This window comes from Monodelphis domestica, chromosome 7, assembly GCF_027887165.1.
Source record: "Monodelphis domestica isolate mMonDom1 chromosome 7, mMonDom1.pri, whole genome shotgun sequence".
Classification (NCBI taxonomy): Eukaryota; Metazoa; Chordata; class Mammalia; order Didelphimorphia; family Didelphidae; genus Monodelphis; species Monodelphis domestica.
Genome location: NC_077233.1, coordinates 274096125 through 274110893, shown reverse-complemented (window position 1 = coordinate 274110893; position 14769 = coordinate 274096125). Strand labels below are relative to the sequence as shown.

General features: G+C 34.9%; 1 protein-coding gene across 3 annotated transcripts in view; it reads left to right on the top strand.

Annotated features, from left to right (window-relative positions):
- Positions 1-14769, top strand: part of AOPEP (aminopeptidase O (putative)) — a 524226-nt gene that overhangs the window by 176894 nt on the left and 332563 nt on the right. The window lies entirely within an intron of this gene.

Below are 14769 nucleotides of genomic sequence, written 5' to 3'. Positions count from 1 at the left end.
TCCTGCTCTCTCTTATGTGAAGGTCTGCTTGTCTAAGGTCCAATGGAGTCCATACAAGAGGTAAGATGTGCCACCGTCAGATTGCCTTGTCAGCTCAAACTCCAGTTGGGCCAAACTCTTTCACCAACAGTTTGGAACCTTCCACTGCCAGCTCTGAAGATTCTGTCTTGAGGACCTGCCAATCATGCTTTGCCACCCTACTGCTACAAATTCTAATGAAAAAATCATTAGTTCCCAAATACCTGGAATCTTACAACTCGATGGCTAAAATTATACATCAGAAATTCATTATCCTTCATAAACTTAATAGATGATGATTTGCTGTGTTACATATACAAACCTTAAAATAGCCTTGAGAATTCAACAAGTGAATAATACTGGAGCATCATCATAGCCCCCAAAGTGGTCACATTTCTCTGCATATGAACAGCATTTATAATAGATGTTGCTATATAAAATAATGATAATATGCAAGTAAAAGTCAATGAAAATCTTTCAAATTAGAGAGACCTAGTGGAAGAAATCTAATCCATGTGGAAATAGGTTGAAATAGTATCATTCTCATCCTTCTCTTTGCTACTAAAGTTGTCCTGAAGATGCTTTCAAGAAGCCTCCAAAAGATAAGCATATATCCCAATACTTCTATTCAAATAAAAAAAGCAATCATTTTATCTTTCTGTGCAATAGTCTGTTTTGTTTGATAGCCTGAGTTGTTTCAGTGCTGTCCAACTCTTCATGATTCCATTTGGAGTTTTCTTGGCAAGGATAGTGGAATTCTTTGCCATTTACTTTTTGAGCAAATTTTATCAATGAGGAAATTGAGGCAAACAGGATTAAGTAACTTGCTTAGGGTCACATAGCTAGTAAATGGCTGGCACCAGACTAGAACTCAGTAAGAGGGGTCTTCCTGACTCCAGACCCAGCACTTTATCCATTGTGCCACCTAGCTGTTCTGCACAATAGTCTACAGAACCTTAAATAGAAAAGAATAATTGCTACAGAGCTATCATTATAAGCATTTTTTCTATCTGAACTCCATCATGCAAAATGAGAATAGCTGACATTTACGTAATGTTGTAGAAATTATAAAATACTTAATATAACTCTTGTTTAAGGTGGGGGAAGACACAAATAAAATTAAAATCCTCTGACAAAATAGAATTATATTATTAGGTAATTATTAACCCCCATTTATAGATGAGAAGCCTGAGACTCTTAGAGGTTAAATGACTTGCCACCTTGTTCTCTGCCCCAATGGATTGGATTGTTCTTCCCTCTTTGGGTCAGTTTCAAAGTACGTAAGGGTTGAGTATTTCCTATCTCCAACCTCTTTACCCTTCCAGTGTATCGATGTTCTCCCCCCTCCCACCATGAGCTTCTTTGTGACAAATAAATTTACCCCCATTTGTTTCTTTTCCCATTTCTTTTAGTCATAACCTTTTTTTTTTAGCTCTAGTCATGTATATATATATATATATATGTACACACACACACATGTATATGTGTTTGTGTATGCATATATCTATATACCTATTTATGTCTTGTCCTTTCATCCTATACAGTTTGTCACTGTTCCCTCTGAGTGTAATTCTAGCTGCTCGGGTGATAGCAACAGTTTTTAAGAGTTACCAATGACCTCTTTTCTTATAGGGATACATATCATTTTAACTTATTGAGTCTCTTATAAAATTTTTTGTTGTTGTTTTATTTGCTTTTTTTCCCTCTTTTTTAATTACCTTTTGATGATTCTCTTGAGTTCTGTGGTTGGATTTCAAATTTTCTGTTCAGGTCTGGTCTTTTATTTATGAATGCTTGGAACTCTTCTGTTGTGTTGAATGACTTATCTGGTTGTCAGGCAATCTCTTAATGGTTATCTCTGAAATAATAGGCCTAGGCATACTGAATTCCTTAGGTACATTCTATTCCTCTAGTTCTCGGTGACTTTATTAAGAAGTATAAATATCTGTATGGAGAAGCAGTGAGTCTCACTTGGTTATGTTAAATGGTGATGAATAGAAAGTATAATGTTTATGCTTTGTCCTTTTGTATGATCTTTGAATTACCACTGTATGACTTAAGAATTAAATGTTAAACATGTAAGAATGTGCTTGAATTTTTGTCAGTTTTGATATTTTTGTGGCAATTTCAGATGTTTGTATAAAATTCCCAAAGGAAGGAATTTGTGATATCACTTTATTGTTATTCCCATTTTTTACTTCAGAAGCTGGGTTTATTAGATCTTAGAAAAACTGATTGGTGCATTAGTTATTTACTAATACCTTTATCTTTTTGTGAGTTTTCTTTCCCTGCAAAGTTGTTTCACAAAGTAGATATAATGACAATAGCTCCCCCGCCTCCAAATTATTATCTCTACTGTATGCATTTGGTTGTGTTTCTTCTGATTTCTCCCTTTTTTTGTTCTTTTCCCAAGTGAAATGTGATTGCCAGGTAATTTAAGAAATGTGTGACAGACATGTTTCAAATATGGAAAAATATAGATAGTGAATTTTTATTATGATATGATATTTTGAAGTTCCCTCTCCCCATCTGCCTCGCGAAGACTTGGTATTGTAACAATTGAAATTCTCAAGACGTATTTCTTAATTTTAAAATTATTTCTTAGTCAACTGGTTGTGACATTTTAAACTGGTCAGTTGGCTCCACCACCCAGTAGGGTGAAAAAAGAGACCTTTCCTCTATAGGTACAGATTTATATAATACTTGTGAGCTCACCATTCATTCACTCTTCTCAGTATCACAAGACATCTCTGATTGGTCAGGTTAAGATGTCTTGATCAGTCGGTTAGAAATAGAGGAAGAAAAGGAAGTTCAGGAATGAATGAAAAAAACATTTATTGTACATTCACAGTAAACAACGAACTATAGCTTGAATATAATGCAAATAGGACATTTAGGACAAAAATGAAAAGCAACAAATAATTATAATAGGCATTCCAATAAATGGTTTCAAAGAATAATAATAGGCATTTCAGTAGTCTTCATGAAAATCTTCTCATTTTGCACCCTTTTTTTTTTGGCTTTCACAAATGTATACAATGATTAAAGTGGCTTTTGAACTATCTTTTAGGAAAATAAATATTGCTTTTATAACTTATAGTAAAATAACTCTTCTTTGGAAAACTCATATTCAACTGTCTACTGCCACCATTGATGTCCTAACCTCCTTGGTAAGATGATAATAGCTTTTATTGATAAATTATTAGCGAATATAAAATGCTGGAACTTTAATTGGGATTACTGACATAGGAGGAGTAAAGAAGACTTCCCAGGTCATATATCTAGGATAGGACAGAATCCTTCTGACATTTGTCAGACTTGCTGACCACTATCTGCTTCTGATAATTTGTGTGGAAACAAATAATATATCACAAGAATGGATTTAGGAAGCTCTGCTGGGATTATATAAATATAAATGCCTATTTCTTTCCTTTCCCTTCATAGAATTCCAGAGCTGGAAGGGACCTCAAATGCCATCTAGTCCAATTCTAAACTGAAACATGAATCCTCTCAACAATATCCCTGACAAGTGGTCATTGGAATTCTAGTCAAAGCCCCCCTCTCCTCCTCCCCCCCCACCCCCCCCCCCCAACCAGTTTGCTACTTGAGGTAGCCTGTTCTATTTTGGAACTATAATTTATGGAAAGTTCCTAATTTTATGGATCTTAATTTTTCCTGTTTGTTATTTCCATTTATTTGTTATAGTTCTAATTTCTAGGGTCAAGCAAAAGAAATCTTATCTCTCTTCCACATGAAAGCCCTTCAAATTTAAGGTATGGAGACAGTATTGATGGTCCAGACGATAGATAATGTTGACCTGATCTAGAGCAGTAGCCGTGTGGGTAGAGAAAAAGGGAAGGGTGTTAGGGATTTTAGGATGAAATCAACAAGGTTTGGCAACTAATTAGAGATATATGTGAGAGAGTAAGAGACTGAGAACAACGCTAAGGTTGTCAATCTGAGTAACTTGTTAAGATGATAGTATATTCTTTAGCGGAACAAATAACTTGAAAAGTTTGTGGGGAACTTAATTTTCTTTTGGCCAGGTTGAATTTGAGTTTATGGGAAAGATAATGAATTATCTTTTAGACGCCTGGAAACAGGAGGTCCTAGGTTCAGACTGACCACTTTCCAGCTGTGTGACCCTGGGTAAGTCACTTAATCCCAGCTACCCAGCCCTTACTACTCTTTTGCCTTGGAACCAATACACAGTATTGATTCTAAGATGGAAAGTAAGGGTTTAAAAAAATAGATACATGATCAAATGATATAAACAAACAGTTCTCAAAAGAAGAATTGTAGTCTATTAACAACCATATTAAAGAATGCCACAAATCACTAATAAGAAAAGTGCATATTAAAACAGTCCTCATCCAGGAAATTGACAGAGTTGATTAAAGTCAATATTGGAAGGCCTATAGGAAGACATGTAAATTAATACGATGTTGCTAGAGCTATAAATTTGCTCAATAATTTCATAAATTTGGAATTATGCATTTAAAATGTTCATACCTTTTGACTCAGAAATTTATAAGTGAGGAAACTGAACCTGAGGTAAGTTAAGTCACATGTCTAGGGTTACCCAATGGGTTTCTTTTATGGGACTTGAACATGTGTGATGCCAGAATGAGAGAAAACTTCAGCCATGTAGGTGTTCACATAACTACATTCATCCTTAATATGCATAGACACCTTGAGGAAATTACTCCTTTTATTTTTAAGATGCAGCAGAGATCAGTGAGTTTAGCAACTGATCATGCTCACTTAGCAAATTAATGGTGAACCAAGATTGTGACTCAATGTAATTAAATTTCTATGGAGGTAAAATATTAAGGGGAAGTTATTTGTTAAAATTTGTTTTAAAATATTGTTACATAATCTCCATAATTATGTGGAAATGATTTACCAACTAATAGAGTAGAGAATTATTAAGAATCTAAATGGGTAGCTAGGTCATGTAGTGGATTGAGTACTGGGCTTGGTGTCAGGAAGACTCTTCTTCCTGTCTTCAAATTTGACCTGAAACACTAGGTATATGTAACTCTGGGCAAGTCACTTAATCCTATTTGCCTTAGTTTCCTCATCTGTCAAATGTTTGGGAGAAAGAAATGACAAACTACTTGTCAAGAAAACTCCAAAAGGGGTTCCAAAATCAGAGGCATAATTGGAAAACAACTAAACCACAGTATATAAAGATCTAAGCAACAGGTATGGCTGAGGAAGACTTTTCCCCATCCTAACAGAAAAGGGACAGGTCTGATTTCTCCTAGCCCATCCTGTGCCTTCCCTTGGAGCATTGGCTAGGTACAAGCTCTCCTTTGTTCACTACATTTCCCTTCTTGTACCATCCTCTTTATGATCCAAGATAATGGATTTTCCTTGAGCAGCCACACCTTGTTACAACAATGAGCTTGCTTTTGCCTAGAGACAAACTAGCTCTCTGACCTATGTAATTTCCTTTCTTGGCTGTTTTAGAGAGTTTAGAAGAACATAGGCTATTAATAAAACCACAAAACTTGGAGTCACAAGATCATAATCAGTTTGATCTCTAGGACAGTGTTAGTCCCTGACCTATTTACATTCTTGTGTAAACTAGTTGCCAGTCTTTTTGGCACTGTCTGTACTCAGCTAAAGAATCAAAAAACAATTAAGACTGCTTTTATCTTTAGCTAGAGAAGGACATTTTTGGTACCAATATTTTTCCTTTGCTCAACATTTTCAGTTACTTTTCAATTTATTGCATAGCCAATATAGTTAATCCACTACAGTAAAATTGATAATAAGTCTGTGTGGGACTAAAGTATGTTTGTAATATAAAATAAAAGACATTTTTCATTTGGTTTTCAGGCAGAGGCTGAGATTTGAACTCTAGGTAGAGTGTGCAGTTCTTTTTTGTTTTCTGTTTTTTTCCTTCCATTTTTTCCTTTAGTGGTAGTAAGTTATCATATTATTTATCAATGCTAGAATTTTTTGCCACATTGCAAAGATGTCTTTGTTGTGATCCAATGTTTTGAATTTCATTTCTACTTGCTGGTTTTTTATTGGGGGCACTGATTGTTATCATTTTGTGATAATAATAGGGAAGAGAAAGAAGAAATTGTCACTAGTACTTATCCAAATGTTTGTATTTGTATGTGTTTGCATAGAGGATGTGTACATAAGGAGTAGGGGGAGCTTTGGGTGTGGTTTTGGATGTGTCATTGATTCAATAATCTCTCTCTACTTTTTACTAGAATTGTGTTGATGTAGAAAGGAGGAACAAGAATAAGACTTCTATCTTGAGACCTAGTATGTGTCATCAAGTTTTCAGTTATGTTGTGAATTTTAAGAAGTTAAGAAAACCTGTCATGTTTCCAGATTACTTAAGGATCAAGACTCATTGCCTCACATCTCTTATGTATGTCACTTGAAAGTAATCAGTGAGTAGTAACTGTAAAATTTCAAAGGATATAACAAGAATAACTACTTTGGAACAGACTAGGAGAAAACAGATTCTAAGCTTTTTATAGTCACAAAGTGTGTGATCTTGAGCAAGTCACTTGTGAAGACAGGATTAACTCTCCCCTTGCCTATTTTTAAATTAATCAACAAAAACTGAAAGCACTCCTGCTTACCACTAAGCAGGGGAGGTTTGCAAGCCACTTAATAAAGTGTGTGACAACTCCAGAAGTGACTGGCCACCCCTTGGGCAGTGCTAAGCAAATTTAAAGACTGTAATCAGCTCCCATAAAGTAGAGGAAGGGACAAGAAGTGACATGGAAAAAAGGACTATAAACGTTCTGAACTTCCTGTCCAAGGGGTCTTTGGCCTGAATCTTAGGCTTTGAAGATCTTGGACTAGGACTGGGACTTAGAGCTACAACATAGGACTTCGACCTGGGTCTCTGGCTCCTGGATTGCTTCTGGTAAGACTGTTACTAGATCTTCTTCTTTGGAGCTTTGGCTTGGTGAGTGAGAAGATGACCCGTCTTTCCTGGCTTCTGGAGAGATTAGTTCTGGAGAGGCCTTCTACTCTTGGAGGAGGCCATGTGAGTGGAACCCCTGTTTATTTCACCACTAGGTCCTCCAGCTGAGGATTAACAAGTCCCCCTGGGTTGACCCAGGGACCGGAACATTAAAGTTATATATTAAGATATGCTCGACATCTTCTCTACCCACTTTTTTTTATATTTCTCTACTTTCACTCCTTCTACCTTTTTTTTGCAAATAAAACTACTAAAAGTCATTTTGGCTTGAGCTATAATATTTTTAGATCAATGACCACAGTATTATCTTAAAATTCTCATATATTTAGCTAAATCCTTAATTTTAATTCCTTACACACCAAACCCCCATGAGTTAAATTTTCTATCTTTAAGGCACTGGATTACATTATTTCTGAGACCCTAGCCAGGCCTAAAATTCTGATACTCTGAAATGTTGTATGATTCTTGGTTATTTTGGATGCACTTTGGCCAGATGGACTAGCTTCAGAGAGAGAGAAAATTCCCCTTTACTGGCAAAATAGAGCTGTGTATATATATGACAGTTTTTGGTGGGAGTTGACGCAGATGAAGCCACAGCCAAGGTAAATTGTAGCTAGGGAGAGTGTATGATGAAGGAAAAGGATGTGGTTTGGGGAGAACAGCAGATGCTGCTGTCTTCAAAGAAGTTCTATCAGGATTCCAAAGAGATTACACTTAAATTCATCATTTGCTAATTTATTAATTCTTTTGACAGGTCTAGGACACAGGAGGGGTAATGGTGATAATGAAGTGGAGAAAGTCAGCTAATGGAAATAATTAGGCACATTGCACCTTTTTTCAATGATCCTACCTATTTTAGTACTTATGCCAGTTTAAAATCAAGACTAAGTTTAGTTTTTTAAAAAATTTTATTGATGTCTTTTGTTTTTATAACACATTAATTTCTGAACATATCCATCTGTTGTTCCCTTACTCAGTAGCTTTCTCTTGTTTAAAATATTTCTTTTCTTTTTTCAAAAAGAAAGTGAGAAGGGGCAGCAAGGTGGCTCTGTGGACAGAGAGCCAGGCCTAAAGACAGGAGGTCTTGAGTTCAAATGTAGTCTCAAGAGACTTCCTAGCTGTATGAGAGCAAATCACTTAACTCTAATTCCCTAGCCTTTACTGCTCTTCTGCTTTGGAAGTGATTCTTAGTATCAATTGTAAGGGAGAAGATAAGATTTTTTTAAAAAAGGAAGAAAAGAAAGAGAAGAAAAAAGTACCTCAGAAAAAAGAACAAACAGATCAATCATTTTTGATAAGTATATGCAATATTCCACATCGTATTCCTTTACTCCTGCAATGAAAGGAAGAGGACCATTCCCTCAATTCTACTCTGTCTAAGCACATCATAATTATACAACTCTCATTTTCTTTTGATTATACTTTCATTTGAGTTGTGGTTGTCATCTTGTATAGTGTCTTCATGGTTCTGCTTACTTCACTCTGTATCAGTTCATATGTCTTTCCATGTTACTTATAATTCTACATATCTATTATTTCTATAAATTCATATAATGTGTTTGGCTATTCTTCAATCAACAGGGACATACATTTGTCTCCAGGGCTGCTCTACATTTTTGTATACATATAAATCTAAATTTTTATAGGCAGATTTAAGAAGTGGGTTGTAGCATGTGTGCTGTCTACATGTGTGTGCTTGTGTGTTAGGAGCCATGATGAACTTCCTGACAGAAATGGGGCACCAATAGAATTAAACTAATTTGTGGAAGTAGAATCAGGAATACCAATCAAACTCTAAAAGGGCACTTACTTACACATAGTGGGGAGGATGTAGGAGTGCCCTGGGTGACTGGAAGGATTGTGATACTTTTGGCAAAAATAGAGAAGTTCGGAAGAGGAATGGATTGGGGGGGGGGATCATGATCTTTAAGTTCTGGTTTGGAAATATTGAGTTTAAGATGCCCGTGGGACACAGTGGAAAATAAGCAAACGGTATTATAGGATTGGAGCATAGCAGACGGATTAGGCTAAAAATAGAATAGAATTGTCAGTCAGTCCGCATAGAGATGATCATTGAACCTAGTCATAGGAGCAAATGAGATCATCGTGTGCGCTCCTTAGACAAGTTATAAAACAGTTTGGTATAGATCAGATATTGAATTCCTTGCTGGCTTGAAAGCTATGTTCTTATGATGATATAAAATGGAAACTTCATGCTAGCGCAGGCTTAATGGAAGTATGAACCCAGCCAGGAATGAGTAAAACCCAAAACAGAATCTGCAACAAAGATTATAACTTAATTAGAAGCCATCCATGTGTGTGATTCTCTACTAGGTTGGCATTCTGCTTTTGGGGAGAGGGTGAGAAAACTGTTTAAAATACAATCATAGACCTATTTATTGTAAAAAGTGGTTACTTTCCTCACTGACCCATATATACATGTGTGTATATATGCCTTTGCTGTTGTTATTCTACTTGACTCGATTACTTTTACCTCATTTGTCTGACACTAAAATCCTATTCATCCTTCAAGGCTCAGCTTTAGACCTCAGGAAGTATTTTTTTTTTTAAACCCTCATCTTCTGTCTTAGAATCAATCTGTGTATTGGTTCCAAGGCAGAAGAGTGGTAAAGGCTAGACAATGGGGGTTAAGTGACTTGCCCAGGGTCACACATCTGGGAAGTGTCTGAGGACAGATTTGAACCTAGGACCTCCCGTCTCTAGGCCTGGCTCTCAATCCACTGAGCTACCCAGCTGCCCCCTCAGGAAGTATTTCCTGATCTCTCCCTTCCTTGGACTACTCTACTTTGCACTGGATCATTTAGCATCTAATTTTATATTGCCTTGTTTTCTCTTATTTACCTTGTACTTTTTTTTTCCTTTTCTCTGCCTAGCTTATAAGACCTTCTTTTTATTACATAACTGGCCAAGTCTTTATAGGCACAATCATCCAGGCTAGTATTAGAAGCCTTTTAATTTTGGTTTGAAGGACCTTTTTTCAGCAGTCTCACAGAGAGTGAGTCTGGCCACAGTGAAACAGCTTTGATGGATTTAGGAAAATTGGAATTTGGTCTTCTGATCTGACCCATCTTCCATAGACATTACTCAAATGAGATGATCTATGCAAAGCCTTTTTTTTTTTTTGAGACAGTTATGCTGTTTTATTTCACAGGACAGCTTGATGTCAAGCCAGTGGTTTGGTCTGCAGGGCACCATCAGCATGTGGGAGGGACAGAGGTTCCAAATAGGCAGTCTAAATGGAGGACAGTTGGTTGTATCATACAGAAAAAAACATCCAGAGGAACAAAGATGCATTACCTGGACAAATTGAGTACCCTTTCTGATCTCTAGTTTCTTTTCCTATAAGGTGTTTATCCTCTAGATTGCTCCTTACTCTATTATCCAACCATCCAAAGATATTTCTCAACCGTTTTATTTCTCAGTCTATAGATTACATAAATAATTACTTTTATATTATCATATTTTGATTTTTACTTTTGGTTGCACAAAAATCTATATGAATTTTTAAAAATATTGTTAGCTGAGAAGCCAGAACTTTGTGTTTACATGTTGTTACTGCTTTATTTCATTACTGTGCAACAGAATTTGTTACAAAATTGGCTTTGCTTATATACATTCACATAGAGATTTCATTTAGATTGGAAAGTTTTAACCTGATTTTCTTTAAAAGTTTATATTTGAGTATGTTTATATTAAGGTATTTCTCTCAAGCATGTATTTTATTTATATAATGTAAATGCACATTTTTGGAGGCATTTAAGCATATTAAAGCCATTAAGAGAAATGTTATGTACTAATAGTTTATGTTTTATAAAGCAGCATAATTTATAAAACCCTTAGAATATGTTAATGTTTTATAAACTTTTTCCCCCAGGGAAGGAATTTTTTATTTCGCTAAGCTTTGTACAGACAGGTAAAAAATTGAGTTATTTAACTTTTATAAGTAGCTTATTTTAGCAACAAATCTTGGATAGAAGAGTTTTACTTTTTACAGCGTTTCTTTAAAAAAAAAACCCAACAGCAAAATAAGCCATTCTTTATGGATTTGATTTGATTTGCTTTCCTGGTCAAATTCTGGCATCCAGCACTTGAATTACTTACATTTAAGGAGATGTTTTTTGAATGCTTCATTAACCCTTACTTGAATAAATTTCCAATTTCTATTGTTAATTCTCAATTGTCTTGTTCCAGGGCTTATCATTTCTTAAATACGGTGAGTTCCACCATCTGTAGAAGACATTTAAAAATTGCATCCATTTTTTTTTAGACCTTCATCTACTGGGTATACTGGAAAATAATTTTAGACTGTATACTTTAAAATTTTAATTGAGTGTTACAGAAACTACTTTTTAAAATAAACCAGAACTTGGGATGGGGGCTGGGGAGTGGGGACAAAATGAAATAAGAAATCTGACCAAATAACTGTTCCTATTAGAAGATTTTGCATGTCTTTGTCAAAATCATTCCAGCTTGTTTTCATTTTCAAAAATTTCCTTTCCAGCATTTGACATTCTATTGCTTTGTACTTTCATGTACACTATTCATTTAATAAGCCCTTTAGGTTTCAAAAGTTTGGTGTCCCATAATAAAGGAAATTTCTAGTTAAGGTAGCTTATAACATAACTTAACCCTACTTCTCGGTTGATTAGTATTTTAAATTCTAATTAATATGTATTTCTTTATGATAGTACTTAAACAAATTGAACAGCAGCATTCTTAACTGATACTATATCACTTAGTATTTTGTCAAGGAGTTGCATTCTGCTTACAATTTGTAGCTTCATTATTATATTTTTTATTTTAAACATGATCTTTTGCTGTCACCGTATGCAAGAGACATTCTCATTTAATCTGAGACAGCTGCATATGTTTATAGACTCTAATCATAGGATCTCACAGAAATCTGACCTAAAATGAACAGATGTTTGAACTCCTATGTAAAGATCTATTCTAAACAGTCTGGGCTACTGCTAGACAGGAATGCCAAACATTTCAAACCACAAATTGTGCCTGATAATAACCACCTTGATAGCAGAAAGACGCAAACTCCCAGTTCTATTACATGATTCAGAAGAAGATATCAGGTCTTTGGTATTTTAGTTTAGATTTACTACATTTATAGATTATTAATTTCATGTGTAAATCTCATTATGCAAATTCAGCAGGCACAAAAATTGACTCATTCTTTTCTGTTTAACTACAATCATAACTTTTGTTGATAGAAATGCAGAAATTATTACAATGTAGAAAAATTTAAAATCATTTGTCCAAGAGGAACTACAAAAACATTCACTTTTATATTTCCTAGGAAATTCAGTTATAAAGAACTGGTTTTTTTTTTTTTTGGAAAATTGTATTTAATTAGTTAATTTAGAATATTTTTCCATGGTTACAAGAATTATGTTCTTTACTTCCCTTTCCCCCACCTCCCTCCCATAGCCGACGCACAATTCCACTGAGTTTTACATGTGTCATTGATCTAGACCTATTTCCATATTATTGATATTTGCACTAGAGTGATAATTTAGAGTCTACATCCCCAGTCATATCCCCATCAACCCATGTGATCAAGCAGTTGTTTTTCTTCTGTGTTTCTACTCATAAGGGACTGTTTTAATAAATTCATTAGTCAATTTCACTTTTTAGTAGAGTGTTAAAGGGTATGGCCATTTTGAAATGTGAACACTGAAATTTGATATTTTCCTTAACCAGTTGGAGAAATTTGTCAGCTGAGGGTTTTATTCCATTCTTCAAGGTTTAATCCAATTAATTTTGATAAACAAGGAGAATACAGTCCTTCTCTGTGATTTTCTCCCAAGCCCTGTATCCTATTTTGAACAAACAATAGAATCATAGAATTGGAAAGAACTAAAAGTAATTTAATGCAACTTTTTCCTGAAGCATGAATCTACCCTATAGACACTTAATTTTATGCCTAAAGAATAAAAATCAGTGTTAATACTTTGAAAGTGAATTTTTCAGGTTAGCTGAAAGTCTGAGAAGAAATGATTTAATAAATCAGTTCATAGACTTTTAAATTTTTTGAAACAGGAAACAATTTCTGAAACAAATCAGTACTTTAGTGAACAGCAATATACAGTTTCCCTCTGACTTTTGAATTTAAACCTTACCAAACAGAAATGACCAAGATTTTATTTATAATTCTGTTGAATTGTAATCTTATTATAGTGATTATAAGCTGTGGCACATTAGTCTGTATCCCATCATCTATCCTTGAAGAAAATAATGTCACCTTTCCTCTTCTACTGGTGATTAAATTTGGTCAGTGAAGTTCTGATATGATAAAAGTAAATTTTCCCTTTTTCAATATATCTAAATATGGAACTTTTATTTGATTCTCCAAATTAATTAGAAATTTCAGCTCCTTCCAAAATTTTATTCAAACTTTAATCTAAAATCTATATAGATACAATCCCAAAGACTGGAAACTTTTCATGAAAAGTCTGCTTTTAGTAGCTGGTCATTTTGGTCTGTAAAGACTAGTCATTTAGGTTTGTGTTATAATTTCACTGGGATGTTTGCTTTTGCAAGTCACTTCAATGTTATCCTCCTTAGGCCACATATGAGTCAGTTACATAATTTTCCTATTTTCGAAGTTGAAAGAAAGCACCTTATCACGTTTAATCTATCTTTTTTTTTCCTTTAGCTTCAGTTCTTTGAGTGATTTCAAATAGCCATAAAGTTTACCTCTCATTGTTAAGACTGGATTTTGTACTATATTTCCCCATCTATCAGCTTCTGCATATTTTAGTCAGCATATCTAAAGGCCTCATATGTCAACAACCTCAGTCATAGAATGTCTGATACTTATCCAGCAGGGGATGCTGCTATAGTGGTGGGTGTTGCTTACCATAGAACTCAAGCATCATCCCAAATGTGATACTTTCTACTCCAACTCAGGGCAAATAAGGAAGCGTGTCCCCAAGTCTCTTCAGTACTAATACATTCTCTTTCTGTTACTGAGTAATTTGAGCCAGTTTACCTTTCATTTCAACCACGTCAAAGTGCTGAAAAAAATATATATAACATCACAGCAGCCAGGGAAGTGAGAGAGGCTGAACAGTAATGTGTTTATAATATAAATCCTTCCTGTTTTCTCAACCCTTGGTCTTCTGGCATTTTTCCATCCTGACAGTCAAATGAAAATACTCTAGAGGTTTGCTTACAGATGCTGGCCCCCAATTTAAGGATTTTTTTTAAGTATGACTATTTTATTAAGGAAAATTCCAAAGCAGTAAATAAACTTAGCAGTGGGTGAAAAATTTGACCAAATGCAGCAGCCCCTTGGTTCACATTAGCCCTTACTAGAACATCTCTAAAGAGTAAGACTGTGTGTCACACATTCCAAGTGAAACAGGTTATCCATGACTTCATCTTTTGTTGTGGCAGAGATTCAGTGACTCACTATTGTTAAGAGGTGGAAATAAGAATATCTGGGTAGTTTTCCCAACAAATACCTGACCTTGAGGATGCTGTTTTCTGAACTTCTAAAGCAATGAGTTAGCTTTTTAACTTGTTTTTGTATTGGTTACGATCATATACATTTCTTAAGGACTTGAAATATTCGTTTTAGAATAATCAAATTGAAATAAAACATTTGTAAAGTTCTGTAGACAAAAGGACTGAATGTAATCAAAGAAAAAATAAGTTCTCCTAACAATAAGTCAAAAGTAGATTAAATCTTTGAGGGGGAACCTTTCATGTGTTCACATGAGATTAAGAGCATAACTGGGCCCCTTGAACAA